This window comes from Peromyscus maniculatus, chromosome 6 (genome assembly GCF_049852395.1).
Source record: "Peromyscus maniculatus bairdii isolate BWxNUB_F1_BW_parent chromosome 6, HU_Pman_BW_mat_3.1, whole genome shotgun sequence".
NCBI lineage: Eukaryota > Metazoa > Chordata > Mammalia > Rodentia > Cricetidae > Peromyscus > Peromyscus maniculatus.
The window spans coordinates 34,312,313-34,328,765 of NC_134857.1; the positions used below are offsets into that span (position 1 = coordinate 34,312,313).

General features: G+C 45.3%; 1 protein-coding gene across 2 annotated transcripts in view; it reads right to left on the minus strand.

Annotated features, from left to right (window-relative positions):
* The window catches only part of Maml3 (mastermind like transcriptional coactivator 3), a 431,258-nt gene that overhangs the window by 160,350 nt on the left and 254,455 nt on the right, over positions 1-16,453 (minus strand). The window lies entirely within an intron of this gene.

A 16,453-nucleotide genomic window follows, 5' to 3' on the forward strand; every position in this document is an offset into this window, starting at 1 on the left:
TTGCTGCTAATGAATGGAATAATGAAGAAAGTGAAGGTGTGTGACCTTGATACGATCTCATGATAGGCACCATGGCTTCCTCCTTGATCTCTCTTGAATTACCCTCTCTGGGGAAGACAGCCACCATGTCTGGAGAGCAGCCAGGGAAGTCAGTCCATTCTGGAAGGCACTAAAGCCTCTACGCTGAAGCCATCTGAGGGCGTTCTGAAGGATGCGGGTATTCGAGCCCCAGTGCATCCAAGAGACTCAGACTCGGTGACATCTTGAGTGTAACCTAGGAGAGATAAGAGCCGGGAACTCCCAGCTACATTGTTCCTGGACTCCTCCACCCCGTGAAGCTGCGAAGCTTGCAGGAGAATTTGTTACACAGCAATCCATAAATAAGATAAGAAGTTTTCCAATAGAGCTCTTTTGGTTTTTTTGAGTTTTAAAGATTTTTTTTAAGTACTTTAAAGTAAAAAAAAAAAAAATGGTGCTTATTATTTTGGACTAGTTGTTTACCTGCTTTTAGTAAATCCAAAAGTTTGACTGTGCTTGCCGCCAAGACTGACAGCCAGAGTTTGATCCCCAGGATCCACGTGGCTGAAGGAGAGAACAGACTTCCATAGCTGTCCTCTGACCCTGACATGTATGCCTTGACATGTGTGCGTGCGTGGGAGTGTGTATGTGCATAATCATGCAGGTAAACACATGTGCACACAGTAAATAAATATCAGAAATACAAAATTTAGAGATTGTAAAGGTTCAGGTGAATTAAATCCCACTCTCCATTGTAACGCCTAGTTTTAATAAAGACAAATGACCTTTCTTATATAATGAGGTTCTAGAAACATCTAGGGCATGCATTAAAGGGTGTGGAATTATTTTCACATGCTTGAGATGTTTCTGTACTCGATATCATTTAACTTATATACCAAAAGGTATCATTTTCCTTACTAAAGCATGGTAAATAAGTAATTTTTAGTTTTGGTAGTAGAGGCAAGGAGGAACAACCTTGTAATAGCCAAGGTACGGGGTGGGGAGGGGGTAGGGTGGGGAGACACAGAGACTGCTTTGTGGCCTGCCTGAATGATTTCACATATTTACGATGATATTTCTTCTAGAACTTGTTCCTCTTGGTGTGTTCAATGCTCAGATTACAGACATACAACAAATGCCTAGTGAATGAACGAGGTAGTTTTTAAGAAAAGCTGAAGCACACTTGGACATTTTTCCCAGAGAATTTGAAAGATGTGTAGATCATAGGAAGTGTTTCCTATTTTTTAAATTACATGTGAAAACATACATAATGCATGTTAAGGGCCTGTTGTGGTTTGAACGTGTCCAACATTTGGCTCATGTGATAGGACATTGGGTCTCCACCTAGTGGCGCTTGTGTTAGGAGCTGGAGGAGGAGCCTTAGTGGAGGAAGTGCATCACTGATTCATTTCCGGTCGACCTGCCTCTTGGTCCACCAAGGCACAAGGAGGGGAGGGGTTGCCTGTACGCGCCTCCCAGTATGCAGCTGACGGCCATGATGCCTTCCCCTCTGCCGTGGCCTGGATCCCTTGTTAAACCATGACGTCATTACCCTTCCTTCCCGATGCTGCTTTTTCAGGCATCCTGTCACAGTAGTAGGAAAAGTAAGTCGCACGGGGATGGAACGCTATTCTAAATGCTCTACAGAAGCAAGTACGTAACTGTTCTAATAACATTATTATTATTATTATTATCATTATTATTATCATTATTATTGATTTTTCCGAGAGAGACAGGGTTTCTCTGTGTAGTTTTGGATCTCACTCTGTAGACCAGGCTGGTCTCGAACTCAAAGAGATCTGCCTGGCTCTGCCTCCCAAGTGCTGGGATTAAAGGTATCCGCCATCACCGCTGCCCGGCAGCATTATTATTATTTCTGTGCTCTAGATGAAAAACCTCAAGTTTAGAGAGGATCTGTAAACTGCTCATGGTTGGTTCTGCAGATGATGAGATCTGGAGCAGGGGACATGTCCTGGCTTCAGGCTGGTTCCTGATGCCACACTGCGTTACCACTCTATCATGGCAGGTCCTTCTCTGTCCCTTGCTAGGCCACACCAGGAAGTTCCCAAGTTGTGAGAAGGTAGAGAGGGAGAGAGCCCTCCCTATAAAAGCCGCCTCGTGTGGTTTAGGGGAATTGTGTTTATTCACGAGTTTCTCTCACTAGACTGCCAATTTAACACTCTGCCAACTGGCCAATTATTCCCGTTCATGTAGAGCTAAGCGGGTCCTTCTCCAGCTGTACACCTTCCTTGCTCAGCATAATTAATGAAGCCCATCAAAATCCTGGAAAACAAGCCCAGCTCACCGGCCCCTCTCACCGATGTGTTAACAGGGGGGTCAGGTGGTCCTGACCTCACCACAGGATGTTTACGTGGCCCCAAGGCTGCTCACAAATGGATGACAGGGTGTGAGCCAGTGCCTGGGTGCTGCTTTTCATAAGGTAGCCAGGTTACCAGATGCACGTGGTACTGGAGCGGGATCTGATCAGCTCAGGTAAATTATGATAAGCAGAAATGATGATGAGCAGGGCTCAAGATGGGCTGGGTGGAGGGTGCTGGGGAACTACAGTCTGTTCCCAGGGGCTCAGGAGGACAGTCTTTAAAGGGTCATGCAGAAGCTCGCAAACAGCCAACAAAACCTTCCACACTGCTTCACCTTTGCGGCTGGGCACTGCCTTTCGGATCACAGAGCAGATGTTTTTGCTGTGGTCCTACATCTTGCTGTCCATCACAGTGGCTGCCACCCACAAGAGGCTGTTGAGCGCTTGAAATGTGGCTGATCTAAACCCAGTGTGCTGTAAGTGTAAAGAACACATCCAGATCCCAAGGTTTGCTAAGAAAAGAACATAACATTGTTCATTTTTACATAGATTACATGTTGGAAAAAAACATATTTTAATATATTGTGTTAAATGACAACATATTAAAATTAGTTCCAACAGTTTTGTTTTACCTTCTCACATGGCCCATAGACATGGTTCGCATTTGTGGCTTGGACTACGTTTTTATGGGATGGTGGTGTTCTAGAAATTGGGACATCTAAAACTGCCACAGCATTGGGAGGGATGCAAAGGCCAAGTGATTTCCACGCCTTTTCCCCGGGCTTTTTCTGCCACACGAACGGGTGATATTAAAATGAGTATTAGCCACTGCCAAGTCTGCTGTGTGCTCAGATGTGAACTGCCTCCAGTTCCATTTGGCCACCCTTCAGTCCCACGGCTTCACAGGACAGGCTTGGACTTGTGCAAGCACACACACACACACACACACACACACACACACACACACACACACACGGTGCTGCGCAGCATCCGTAACTCATTTTTCCCACACAGAACGGCAAAGCTGACTGCTCTGTACTTAGTGGTTTTTTAGGGAACAGCCATATGAACTCGAGACTGGTTCCTGCAGTGTGTGCTGATTGCAAAGGGCAGTAATGTACAGAAGAGGGTACCAAAGGGGGCTCTATCCCGCCAGCAGTACGGGTTTTTGATATGGGGACTCTTTACAGCAAAGCTGATTCTTCTCCTTGCATCACTGCCTTACTTCCTGGCCTAACAAGCCCAGGAAAACATCTAGGACCTCATTGTGTGAACTGGCTGACATCCAGGGTAGGACCGCCCAAATGCGTCTTCAGATGGGTCAGACCTAAAAGCAATTAGAGGATGCAGGGATGGGCATAATGCAGGTGTGAGTGTGCCTGAACCTCTCTCAGGAAACACACTACTAATCAATGAGCATTGCTAGTTTGGATACTCCTTGAGGCCACTGGTTACTTACTGCTCAGCAGATAACCACGGGTAGGGAAACCGCAAGGTCTTATGTATGGGTATTAATCGAGACACCACACTGGAAATCTCTCCTTGCATAACAATGTCTGAGTCTTCATGTATTTCATCAAATGCAACAATATAGTGCCATAATGTTCGGGCCCGTTGGGTGGCGGTGGTGGTGCACATCTTTAACCCAGCACTCGGGAGGCAGAGGCAAGTTGAACCCTGAGTTTGAGGCCAGCCTGGTCTACAGAGTGAATTCCAGGTCAGCCAGGGCTACACAGAAAAACCCTGTCTCAAAAAAACAAAAAAGAAAGGAAAGAAGGAAGGAAGGAAGGAAGGAAGGAAGGAAGGAAGGAAGGAAGGAAGGAAGGAAGGAAGGAAGGAAGGAAGGAAGGAAGGAAGGGAGATAGAAAGAAAGACAGATAGATCAAGTCTGTTGAAGCTGCCCAAGTAGTGGAATATGGTAGATTACTCTACTTTATAAAGATAGAAAAGTTTAGTAGTTTCTAGAAAAGCCCAGAATTGCTATGAATAGTTAGTTGTTAAGTGTAGACATGCTACTTTTATTTATTTTGTTGTTGTTGTTATTATTATTATTATTATTTTGTGCATGCACGAGCACACATGCACAGAGGTGCCAGTGGAGGCCAGAAGAGGGTGCTGGGTCTCCTGCAGGTGGAGTTACAGGTGATTGTGGATGCTGGGACCCAAACTCAGGTCCTCTGCAGCAAATGTTCCTTATGCCAGCAAGCTACTTTTAAAGCATCCAGCTGTGTTCTTCTTAATACTTAAACAAAGAACCGTCTTTGCAGAGGACTCTTCAAAAAATAGACACAATCAATTAATATAATAATAAAAACATCAAGCAATGAGAATACATGATACTGGTATTTATTATTGTTCTAAATAAGGAAAACAAATGTTTTAATAATACTATGAATTTATGGGGGGGGGAATCAACGCTTGTAAAAGCAAGCAGTCTAATCACAAGATAGGACTGGCTATTTGTGGCTCCCGCGGTACAAGCTGATGCAAATGTCAGGAGCTCACTTCACACATTTTGCTGCGTGTGTGTCCGAACCTCAACAGATGGGGAATATTCACTGGAAGAGTAAGACAAAAAGGCCCGTGAGACGGCTCATCAGGTAAAGGCTCTTGGTGTCAAGCCTGAGGACCCGAGTTCAATACCCGGACCCCCATACTGAAAGGAGAGAAGCGACCCCTATAAGTTGTCCTCTGACTTCCACACATGCAGACCACAGCAAGCCACACATGGGCATGCCCACCCGCCCCCACATACACACACATACCCAATATGAAAGAATGCTGAAAAAAGAATAAGAAATAATAGCAGGGTAAATTGCAAGTGTTTCGATTGCTTTTAAAGCACAGATACAATTTGATACTTAGATTTACATACAGCATGTCATTCAGAAACAATGATATCCTAACATTCAGCAGAGGACCATAATCTTTCACATCATTTCCCTTTTATTTGGTCATATTTTCAGTCACTAAGTTCTAGTAATGACTTCCTCTGACTGCCTCTGTGCCCAGTCTTCCTAATATTAAATATGGTTATTTTTCTACTGTTTGGGAGCAAACCCAAGACTTTGTACATTCTAGGTAGTTCTTCCACTGAACTCTTCCTTAAAATGCTGTCCTTTGGTTATTAGACAGTCATAGTCTACAGCTGAGCCTTTAACTCTTTTATAGCCCAGGCTGGCCTCAAACTCATGACCTTCCTGCCTCAGCCCTCCTTAAAGGTCAGTGTCCAGGTAAATATTCTCACTGTGTCACTGGAAGTAGTAGAAAGACCCCTCACTATTCTCCCATGCCAGTGAAATTCACTGCACTTTTCCTTGGTGTGCATGCTGCCCTGATCTGAATTGTTCATGTGAGAAGCCTCCTTCCGCTTCCACTGGAGTGCCTGCCCACCCCGTCTCCTCCGGCACCTGCTCATCCTGGGTCTGTCTGGAAGCTGGCGCCCTCCGCGGGGCTCCTGTGTTCACTCAGGCTGTGCTGACTCTCATCTTTCTCACTGTCTCACTGTCTTGGCATGTAAACTTCTTTGTTTGTTTGGATTTGGTTTGATTTTTTTTTCTTTCTTTTTTTAAAGATGTATTTATTTATTATGTATACCATGTTCTGTCTACATGTTTGCCTCTGCACCAGAAGAGGGCACCAGATCTCGTTATAGATGGTTGTGAGCCACCATGTGGTTGCTGGGAATTGAACTCAGGAAGGGCAGTTAATGCTCTTAACCTCTGAGCCATCACTCCAGCCCGTTTTTTTTTTTTTTTTTTTGTTTGTTTGTTTGTTTTGGTTTTCTGAGACAGGGTTTCTCCATGTAGCTCAGGTGTCCTGGAACTCCATTTGTAGACCAGGCTGGCCTTGAACTCAGAGATCTTCCTACCACTGCTGGGATCAATTGTGTGTGTCACCACCTCCCAGCCCCATGCAGAATTTAGTATGATTTATTTCAACTTGACACAAGCCAGAATCATCTGAGGAGGGGCCCTCAGTTAAGAGAAGGCCTCCATAAGACCTGATATAGACAGGTCTGTATTTTCTTAATTAGTGATTGGGGGGGGAGGGGCCACCAGAGCTGGTGGTTCTGAGTTCTATAAGAAAGCAAACTGACATCATCAGAGATGCTCCCTCCTGCAGCAGATGGGAACAAATACAGAGACCCACAGCCAGAGAATATGCCAAGAGTGAGAGACCTTGGAACACTCAGCCCTCAACAGGATATTTCCATCAGATTCCTCCCATCAGGGCTCAAGAAACCCATCAGAAGAGGAGCTGGAAAGAGTACAAGAGCCAGAGGCGATGGAGGACACCAACATGATCTCCACATGTATGAACTCACAGAAACTGAGGCAGCCCAGGGTCTGCACGGGTCTGCACCAGATGGGGTCCTAGAGCCGCAGGAGGAATGGACACATGCCCTCAACCCTAACCCAGAAGTTAGCGCCAACTGGTAACCACTTGCAAATGTGAGTTTAGTTTTCTTCAGGGCGTCTCACTGGGGAAACAAACCTCTCTTAAGGGTAGGCTGTACGCCCAGAGAGGATGGCCAACAGAAAAGGAACTCAATGGCCTCTTTGGGGGTTCCTTGCCTCATAATATGTCAGGCTTTAAAAAAAAATTATCCTTTAAAAAATTCTATCTTTTTTATTTCTCATTTTTTTAAAAATTTATTTTATTTATTCTTTTCCTCTCTCCCGCTTCCCTGCGGGTCCTTTGAATAGCTATCATGGCTTCCAGGATTGTGCTTTGATGGGATTCCTGAGCGTGCCAACAAGTGGGTCTCTGCATTTGTATCTGCTTCTTGTGCCCTTTGGGGTTCTTTCTTTTTCCTGTTTGTTTGTTTGGTTTGTTCTATGCCTCTGTGTTAGGTTTTTTTCTATTCTATTCTACTTTATACTGTATTATATTTTATTTTATTATTTTCCCTTAGATGCCTGTTTGTTTTCTAATGAGAGGCAGAAAGAGGGTGGCTCTGGATGGAGGGTTGTGTGTGCAGGGACTGGGAGGGCATACTATAATCAGAATACATTATGTGAGAATAAATCTATTTTCAATAAAAGAAAAAAATGGGAAAGAAAGAAAAAAAGAAAGCAGGCTGAGCAAGCCATGAGGAGCAAGTCAGTAAGTAGCTCTCTTCCACGGCCTCTGCCTCTAGGTTCCTGCCCAGTTTGATTTCCTGCCTTGGCTTCCCTCAGTGGACTGTGATTTAGGATATGTAAGCCAAATACTCCATTTCTTCCCCCAAGTTGCTTTTGGTCATAGTGTCTCACTCATCACAGCAATAATAACCCTAAGGCAGCTGGTGATAGAGTACTTGATGCCCAGCATTAATGTGGGACCCATTTTATCTTCTAGACAGGACTTTCTGGGGCTGTACACTCTGGCTGACGGGACATGGACATCTCTTTTTAGTCCATTGGTCAAGTTTTACAATTCTCCATACTTTAGTTGACCTGGTGACCAGCAGGCTTCTGTTAGGGAGAAAAGCTAGACTTGCTCTTCTGTCTGTAAATACAAGAGATACCCTTGGAGAGTTCTGGACTGGAGTCCAGGGTAATGAAGAATACAGCCTGAAAGGAAGGGAAGCCAAGATTCAGGAGGTAAAGTGAAACTGGGCATGTGGTCCATGGGTCATCACTTTCAAAGGCCAGGAACATCTAGGAAAGTTGTCCGGCCGCCATCTTTGATATACCCAAATATGGGAAGCCAGAGCTGTGGCCCTACCAATACATCTGAGAAGTCTTGCTCCGAGGATATCTCAAGAGAGTGCTATAGAAACCTCATGTTGCCTCTGCCATGAGGCAACTCCACCACCGGCCTTTATTCCTGCAGATCCTGGGGAAGGTAGCTCAGCACACACGGGCTCCTAAGAAAGCAGAAGAAGAGCCTCCGTCTCTCCGAGTGATGAAGGAGGGGCCTACCTTTTAACATGAGAGGTGTGGTGAGGACGGAGCTGTGGAAAACAGACTGCTGTGTCCCGTTGAGACATTCAACAAGGGGCTCGGGAGATGGGTCAGTGGGTAAGAGCACTGCCCCACAAGCATGAGGACCTGAGTTTGAATCCTCAGCACCCCCACAAAAAGCCAGGCCTGGTCGTGTATGCCTGCAACCTCAGCATCCGTCAGGGTAGATTGGAGGATCTCGGGAGCTCCCTGGCTAACCCTCTCAGCCAAATGGTGAGCTTCTGGTTCTGTGAAAGACCGTATCTCCAGTCAACAAGGCAGACAGGAGTAGAGGAAAATACCATTTTTTTTTTTGCTCTGGCTTCCTCAAATGTTGCATATGTGTGTTCCCCGAAATATCGTGTACACTAATAAACTTATCTGGGGGTCAGAGAACAGAACAGCCACAATATTAAACATAGAGGATAGGCAGTGGTAGCACACGCCTTTAATCCTAGAATTCCAGAGGCAGAAATCTCTCTGGATCTCTGTGAGTTCAAGGCCACATTGTAAATGGCCTTTAATCCCAGAAAGCATCCTTTAATCCCAGGGAGTGATGGCAGAAAGATATATCAGGCGTGAGGACCACAAACTAGAAGCATTTGGCTGGTTAAGCTTTCAGGCTTTGGAGCAGCACAGTTCAGCTGAGATTCATTCTGGATGAGGACACAGAGGCCTCCAGTCTGAGGAAACAGGACCAGCTGAGGAATTGCGAGGTGAAGAAGCGGTGGCTTGTCTGCTTCTCTGATCTTCCAGCGTTCACCCCAATACCTGGCTCCAGATTTGTTTTTATTAATAAGAACTTTTAAGATTCCTGCTACACACACACACACACACACACACACACACACACACACACACACACACAATTTTTAGAAAAATTATAAAATTGATAACTGCCTGTGCTGACTTGAGGATATCCCCCATAGTCTTGGGCATTTGAATATTTGGGTGGCTTAGGGGATGTGGCCTGGTTGGAAGAAGTATGTCTCTAGGGGTGGCCTTTCAGGATTCAAAGCCTGACACCATTCCCAATTTACTCTCTCTGCTTCCTGTTTGTGGTTCAATATGTGAACTCTTGGCTTTCCTGCCACCACAACCACCACCTGCTGCCATGACGGACTCTTCTCCTGGAACCATAAGCCCAAGAGATCACAGCATCTCTTTCATCTCTAAGATGTCTTGGTCATAATGTCTTATCCAGCCACAGAAAAGTAGCTAATACACTGCTCATTTAGATAGTAACCAGGAAATAAACAAAGGCCACTTCACTGTGTTCTGGTGTTATCTTAGGTACCATTTCTCCATTATAAAACGGCAGTAGAGCTGGTAGCAGTTATGGGGGGTACAGAGTGCACACTCCCTGGCCTCACCACAGGGCTGCTGATTACTTGCATTCTGAACACCTCCCCAGGTGATTCTTAGGTCCATAAATGCTCCAGAACTCTGCTTGATGGGTTATAAGCTCTCTGAGTCAACAGGAATCTTCTCATCCCACAGCACCTTTCAAAGGCATTCTCACAGAGGACCAATTAAAACCTCTTTCTTCCACAATACTATTATAAAACTAATTCCTTTCCCTCCAACTTTTCCTCTTGGCTGTTTTCTCTTAGTCTCATATTTTCAGACTCTGACAGAACGTCAATCAGGATTTTCAAAAATCTTCCAGGATATGTATGGAAATGATTTTATTTTACCCATCGATAGAAACCTTTCCCTTATTCTGTGAATTTTTGAGCACTTTTGCCCGCTGGTTCCCTCAGCTGGGAGGCCTGGATTGAGCCAGTGATGAGTATTCTGTCAATACTTTGCCTGGCACCTGAGTTGCTGGGTGCCATAGGCTTAGTCAGGGTCATGGAATCTAAATTGTTTTCACAGTCCTTGAAGTAAGTCAATATTTTCAAGATTCTATAAAAGACTCTGCAGGTATGATCATGAGATCTTACCCCAAAGTGGCTGGAGGATGACGTTGGCATTTCTGTCCCCTTGAATATATGCATTCCAGGTAAGAAGACTTACGCCCCGAATGTCATCATGGCTTTATTTTGTTGCTGTGATAAAATACCCTGCCCCAAAGCACACGGGCAAGGAAAGGTTCATTTGCTCACAGTTCCTGGTTATAGTCCATGATTGGGGGAAGTCAAGACAGGAACTCAATGCGTCACAGCCACAGTGAGAGGCTGAGGGAGAGTGGAAGTGAGGATGTGTGGGTCCTTGCTTGCTTGCTGTCTTAATGCTTAGCCAGCTTTCTCTGATCTTACACAGTTTGGGGTTGAACTCATAAAATGCTGTCACCCACCATGGGCTGGGTCTTCCTCTGTCAATAAACAATCAAGACGATTCCCCACAGGCTAATCTGATTTAGACAGTTCCTCCACTGAGACGCTCCTGACGTGACTTATGGCAAGTGGACCATTAAAAACTCACCATCACAAGGGTGTCGTAAGTTTGGTGAAAGCCTGCTCTGCTTCATTAAGGCCCCATAATGCTGGAAACGATCACACGAGTTTTGCTGCAGTAAGTTTCAGCATCAGGTAATATTTGATAGTCAAACAGAAGGGTGCTGAAAGCCACTGCAGAGGTCCAGAGTGAGCCTGGCAGTCCCCAACGCTCCCGCAGTGACGATACAGGAGTAAAACTGATATCAGCATCAAGAACAAAGAGGAGGAGAGATGGTAAGAGCGGTCGAGGGATGTCAGTGACGTTCTGGAAGATGGGAATCGGATGACAAACCAGCTCTGACAGAGCTGGTTTCAGCCGTGTAGTGGGAGCTGCAGAAATCCAACAAGCTGAGAGGACATAGGCAGCGGAGGTATTTGGAATATCAAGGCAGGAGGCAGGGGTATTGTTGGAGAAAGTAGGTTCAAAGCCTGAATCCTAAAAAAGCTAGGTTTGGCCACCCATCTTCGATATGCCAAATGAAAAGATGAGGAACTGCAAAAATCAGAAAAAGGAGATCGATTCAACATGACCAAATTGGGAGAAGAAATAAAGGGGTCCGGTGGCACCCCTCTCCTCCCTCAACCAAGTCCAGAAGGTTTGGAAGTAAACAGGGCAATAGATGTGCACACCTAAGCAATCATGGTCAAGGTACGGCCTCGCGCAGGTCACCAGCTTCAGCCTGTCCTGCAAAGTGCTCTGGGAAGTTGTTCAGAGTACCTGAAATCTCTTCAGGAGAGACAAGATCCTCCTCTGGCTGGCACTGGGGAGGGGTTCAGCCTTCCCCCTGCCCAGGGATGAGATTTCTGAGGAAATTCAAGTTCCTCGGAGACTGTTGTTTCAATAGTCTGATAGCCAAAGGGCACAGTGTCTGTTTAGAATATGTCCACAGAGCTGCACAGGGAAATGGGTTGAAGGTCTGTGAGGAGAAGAGGTAGACTCTTCTCCTTCCCCAGACTGGAGGAAGGAAGGTTCCCGATTCTGCAGAGATGGAGCTATCAGACCCAGGAGCCCCAGGATCCTGGGTGTCAAATGAAAACGTGTGTGTGTGTGTGCGTGTGCGTGTGCGTGTGCGTGTGTGTGTGTGTGTGTGTGTGTGTGTGTGAAAGTGTAAGTGTACCCAGTCCTTAGTGACATGCCCTCACTGTCACCAATACACCCACCACCAACTCTTTGTCCATGCTCGGTTTCTAGGGTCAGCAATGAGCTTCGGAATCGCATCTGTGCCGCCCAAGGAACAGTCACCTATGGACACTGACCCAGGGCACCGGCTGGGCTCTAGTCCAACCATCCCAGGGCAAGTGAACTCCAGAACGGTGCCACACTCATAAACAGACGGTTAAGGAAAAGCTCGTGATATTATAGAAAGAGAATGAATGCAAGGAAGAAGCTGCCTCGGAGTAGGAGAGGAAGCAGAGAACAGAAGAAAACCTCATTTCGAAATGATAATTAGTGTTCTTAGGTTATAAAGGACAAGTCAGAGAATAAGAAGGAGCTTACAGAAATTGAAAATGTGGAAATTAAAAATGAAGTATTTGATATCAAGGTTGGGAGACAAAGTTAAGGAAATCTAATAGAACATGGGATAAGAAGACAAAGACGTGGAAAATAGAAAAGAAATGAGAAATCAGAGAGCCATCAAGGAAGCTCACAATGCAAGAGAAGTTCCAAAAAGTTCAATAAAAAGAGAGGAAAATGTCTTAAACCCCAGATATATTAGGAACATACATTATCAGATGTTAAAATAAATTTCTTAGTACCATATATCAGGGGTAGGCAAGCGGCGTGGTGGGCGAGCATGCCTGCTGCCCAAGGACCCGAGTTCAAGTCCCAGTGCTGAGTAAAGTCCAGGCTCGCCTGTGCAAGCCTCTCCAGTACTGTGAGGGCAGAGGTAGGGGGATCACAGGTTCAGTGAGAAACTTGCCTCACCTGAATAAGGGGGAGAGTGATATAGCAGGACACTGGACATCCTCCTTTGGCCTCCAAGCATGCGCAGACATGTCTCTGCATGTAACACACACACACACACACACACACACACACACACACACACACACCAGATAAATATATTTCAGAGCATCGCACATAACAAGGGAAAGAAGCCACACTAAGGTCACAGACTCTTAAAGATTCAAGAAGCTCTTGGCGTGAAGGTGTAGACACACATCCCCGGGCCTCTCAATGCCATGGATGTCACAGGATCATGAAGAAAGGTCTTCAAGGCAGGGTGTGCTCTAACTTAGTGCACGGTTGAGAATGGAGAAATGCAGTCCGTGGGGATGAACAAGAAAACGACTTCAGTGAAGTCAAGTGGCTGCCTTTGTGGAGGGGATGGGGAGGGGTGTTGCTGCCATTTTTTGTTTGTTTGTTTGTTTTGTTTTTACCATTAGTCTGATGGCACTGTCAGAACTAGGTGCATGTGTTTCTTGGGAAAAGTAAACACACGTATTTAAGGAAACTGATGGAAGAGGCTCCAGGCTTGTAAAGTGAAGGATGTTCAAAGACATTCCCAGGATGCTTGTGGATCCTGGAGGCCTGAACTTCCTGTGGAGCTGTTATAGGTAACAGGTTTCTACTAGCAGAGCTCACACATTAGGAATAACGAAAGGAAAGGTGGAAAGCATACCCACTAACGAGCGCACTGAGCCACACGACCCACATGCGGATGAAGCCAGGTACCACGCGTACAATGTAGCCCATCCGCCATTGCCAGGACCAGAGGCTAACATCACCTTCTGGAAATCTGTCGCTCTGCACCCATCTGTGCAGGAACCTTACTTGTGCTCTGGGTTGCCTGTGTCCTCCCTTGGCCAGCTGGGGGCCGCAGGCCTCTGGTTTCCTTCCGGCATAGCTGCTTCCTTGGTTTTTGTTTGACAGGCCCAGGGGTTGAGTTTGCCTTCCCAGCAATCTCACCGGCACTCCACGGGTTCAAGACACCCAGCACCCCTCAAAGGCGCTCTTTTAGACTGCTTTGCGCGTGCCTCTCCTTGTTCCTAAAAGCGGCTCTGTGTCCCTCACGCCCGCGTGTTCTCCGGGGAAGCCCACAGGCAGCTGAAAACATCTCTGGCCCACATGTTGCTGATTTTCATCAAATGGCTTATTAAATAGCCTTGAGTCTTAGACACAGGGTTGGGCACTGTGCAATCACTATCTGGGGGTGGAGATCTTGTTTGTGAGAAACAGCAGAATTAGGGAAATAGAACAAGCAAGACCAAAGTAAGTGCCGGTTGTTCCATCTCAGAAATGTGTATTTAAAAAAAAAATAGATACCAATGCAGGAGGCTCAGTTATGACAACTGGACACAGAAGTTTATTTTTACAAGGTGGGAGGCACAGGGACAGAGACAGATCAGAGGAATAATGTGGGGGCGCGTCCTGGAGAAGACTGGGCAAAGGACTATGGCAGAAATTTGAGTGATGTTTTCATCGTTGAAGTTTTAGCTTTTTACAAGAAAGGGAAAAGTTGGTAAGGGAAGAAAAGAGGAAGTAACAAGAAAAGGGAAGAGTGTGGGCGGGGAGAGGCGGGGGTTGGCTGGGGTTACCCACCGGAGCAGGAATTTACCACGCATACACACCGAGGACTAGGGAATAACGACATGAGTTCACCCAACCGAAAGTCACTTGGGCTCAAACTGATTTTCTAAGAAAGAAAAGGTCAACTTTTACTTTTAAAATAGGGATTTTTTTTCCTTACTTAAAAAAAATATTGTTTTGGTGGCAGAAAGAACATACGTATATGAGAAAATTCAGAATATTCAGTCGACTAGGAAAATAACAATGATATAAACAGAATGCCATTCCTAAAAGTTTAGATGACCCTCAACTCTCTAGGCTCCTGAGCAGCGCAAGCCTGACTATCTATAGCACATCAACTGTTTGGGGAGCTGCTTATTTTAACATTAGGATTTAACATTTCCACATGTGTAATCATTTGCTAACCCCACGCTTTGATTTATAGTATATACCCATCCAAAATATTTCTGTTGGTCTCAGTTTTTTACTGTTAAAAGTAATGGGCAAGAATTGTCGAGATGGCTCAGTGGTTAAGGGCACTGGCTGCTCTTCCAGATGACCTGGTTCCATTCCCAGCAACCACAGGGCAGCTCACAACCACCTGTAACTCCAGTTCCAGGGGATCTGATGCCCTCTTCTGGCCTCCACAGGCACTGCATGAATGTGGCACATAGACTCACATACAGGAAAGATGCTCACTTGCATAAAATAAAAATAAATAAGCTAATAATTTCCTTTGTTTAATTTGATCATTATGACATATAAATTCTACAAAGTTGACTTCCTAGATAAAAGTCATTATAAAAATCTTTTAACTTTGTTTGTTTGTTTGTTTGTTTTGAAACAGGGTTTCACTATGTTTTCCTGGCTGGACTCAAACTCATAGAGATCCACCTGCTGAGATTAAAGGCATGCTCCACCATGTCTTGTTTTTTTCTTCTCCTTTCTCTTAAAAAACACCCAGAAAGTAAGTGCCTTTCCACTTGTTCCTGAGAGAAATCTTGGTCCTACTGCTGTCCCACATGAGTAACTGTGTAACTTTCTTGAAATCGTGTATCTAATGTTATCAAACTATTTTTCATTGCCCAAGCCAGTCAATAAAACTAAGCATTGGTCGTGGTCTTTTGGTCCTGGCATGGCAGAAGACAGCATGGACTAACATTTGGTGTCTTGTATAAACCATGCCAGTCTGTGCCCTGTGCCTGCACACAGCATAAATGACTAACTACACCGAGAGCTATGAAAATACCCATTCACAATCAGCTAAACATCTGAAACGGTCTGTTTGTAGACAGACACTCACATGCTTATGTAAGCATCTTGAAACTTGTTTGAAATGGTAGGCAGTTACTATTTCATTAGAAAAGCTGCCACTTCTGCCTGCCTGTGCTCTGTGCTCAGAAGCAGTTGTTCTAGTGAGCCCTTGCCAGGGAAGATTCTGTCCATCCTGAAAGCACATCTGCTGAGATGGAAGAGGCCCTCCATGCAGACTGAATCCAGACGCTGCTTCAGCTGACTGAGCCCGTTCAAAACATGACCCCTGCAGCTAAAGGTCTCAGGGATCCACTTGCAAACATTAGGATCCCAAAGGACCCCTTTGAAAAAACAACAACAACCGTGTTCCTGCAAAGAATTTGCTTCTAGTTAGCACACGTAGAAAGGTGTTAGTGAGAGTCTCGGAGGACAGAGGGGTACCATTGCACCCATATGTCTACAGAACCTGCACGTTGGAATTAATCATCTTTGGTCTGGCTCGGAAGAAATGCCCGCATAAAAACAGCCTGAGTAGAAGATAATTTGTATTAAGATTAACAACGGATCATTTGACAGTATGCAATCTCATAAACCTCGTAACGCATCTGGGCTCCCACAAGCACCCTTGCCTATGGCTTCTATTTTTGCTTGCTTCTGAACTTCATGGTAAAGTGTATAAAAGGTTGCATTTCCATTGATATATATTTTTATATTTTAATGAAATCATTATAAAAGATCAAAGTCCACATTTCAAAGACCTTTCCTACTAGCTCCCGATTGCAGCTGATGTAAAATCAAGCCAACACTTTTATTTATTCAGACAGGACTTCTTTAAATCTAGCTGGCATGTGGAGGTGAGAAAGCCCTCTGAGGTTTGGGAGTTGGACGTCTGTGAAGGGTAAGAATGAAGCCGCGGAGCTCAGGCCTGTCTACACAGGCCAGCACCACCTCCAGCCTTGGAGATTCCATCAACCTGGGG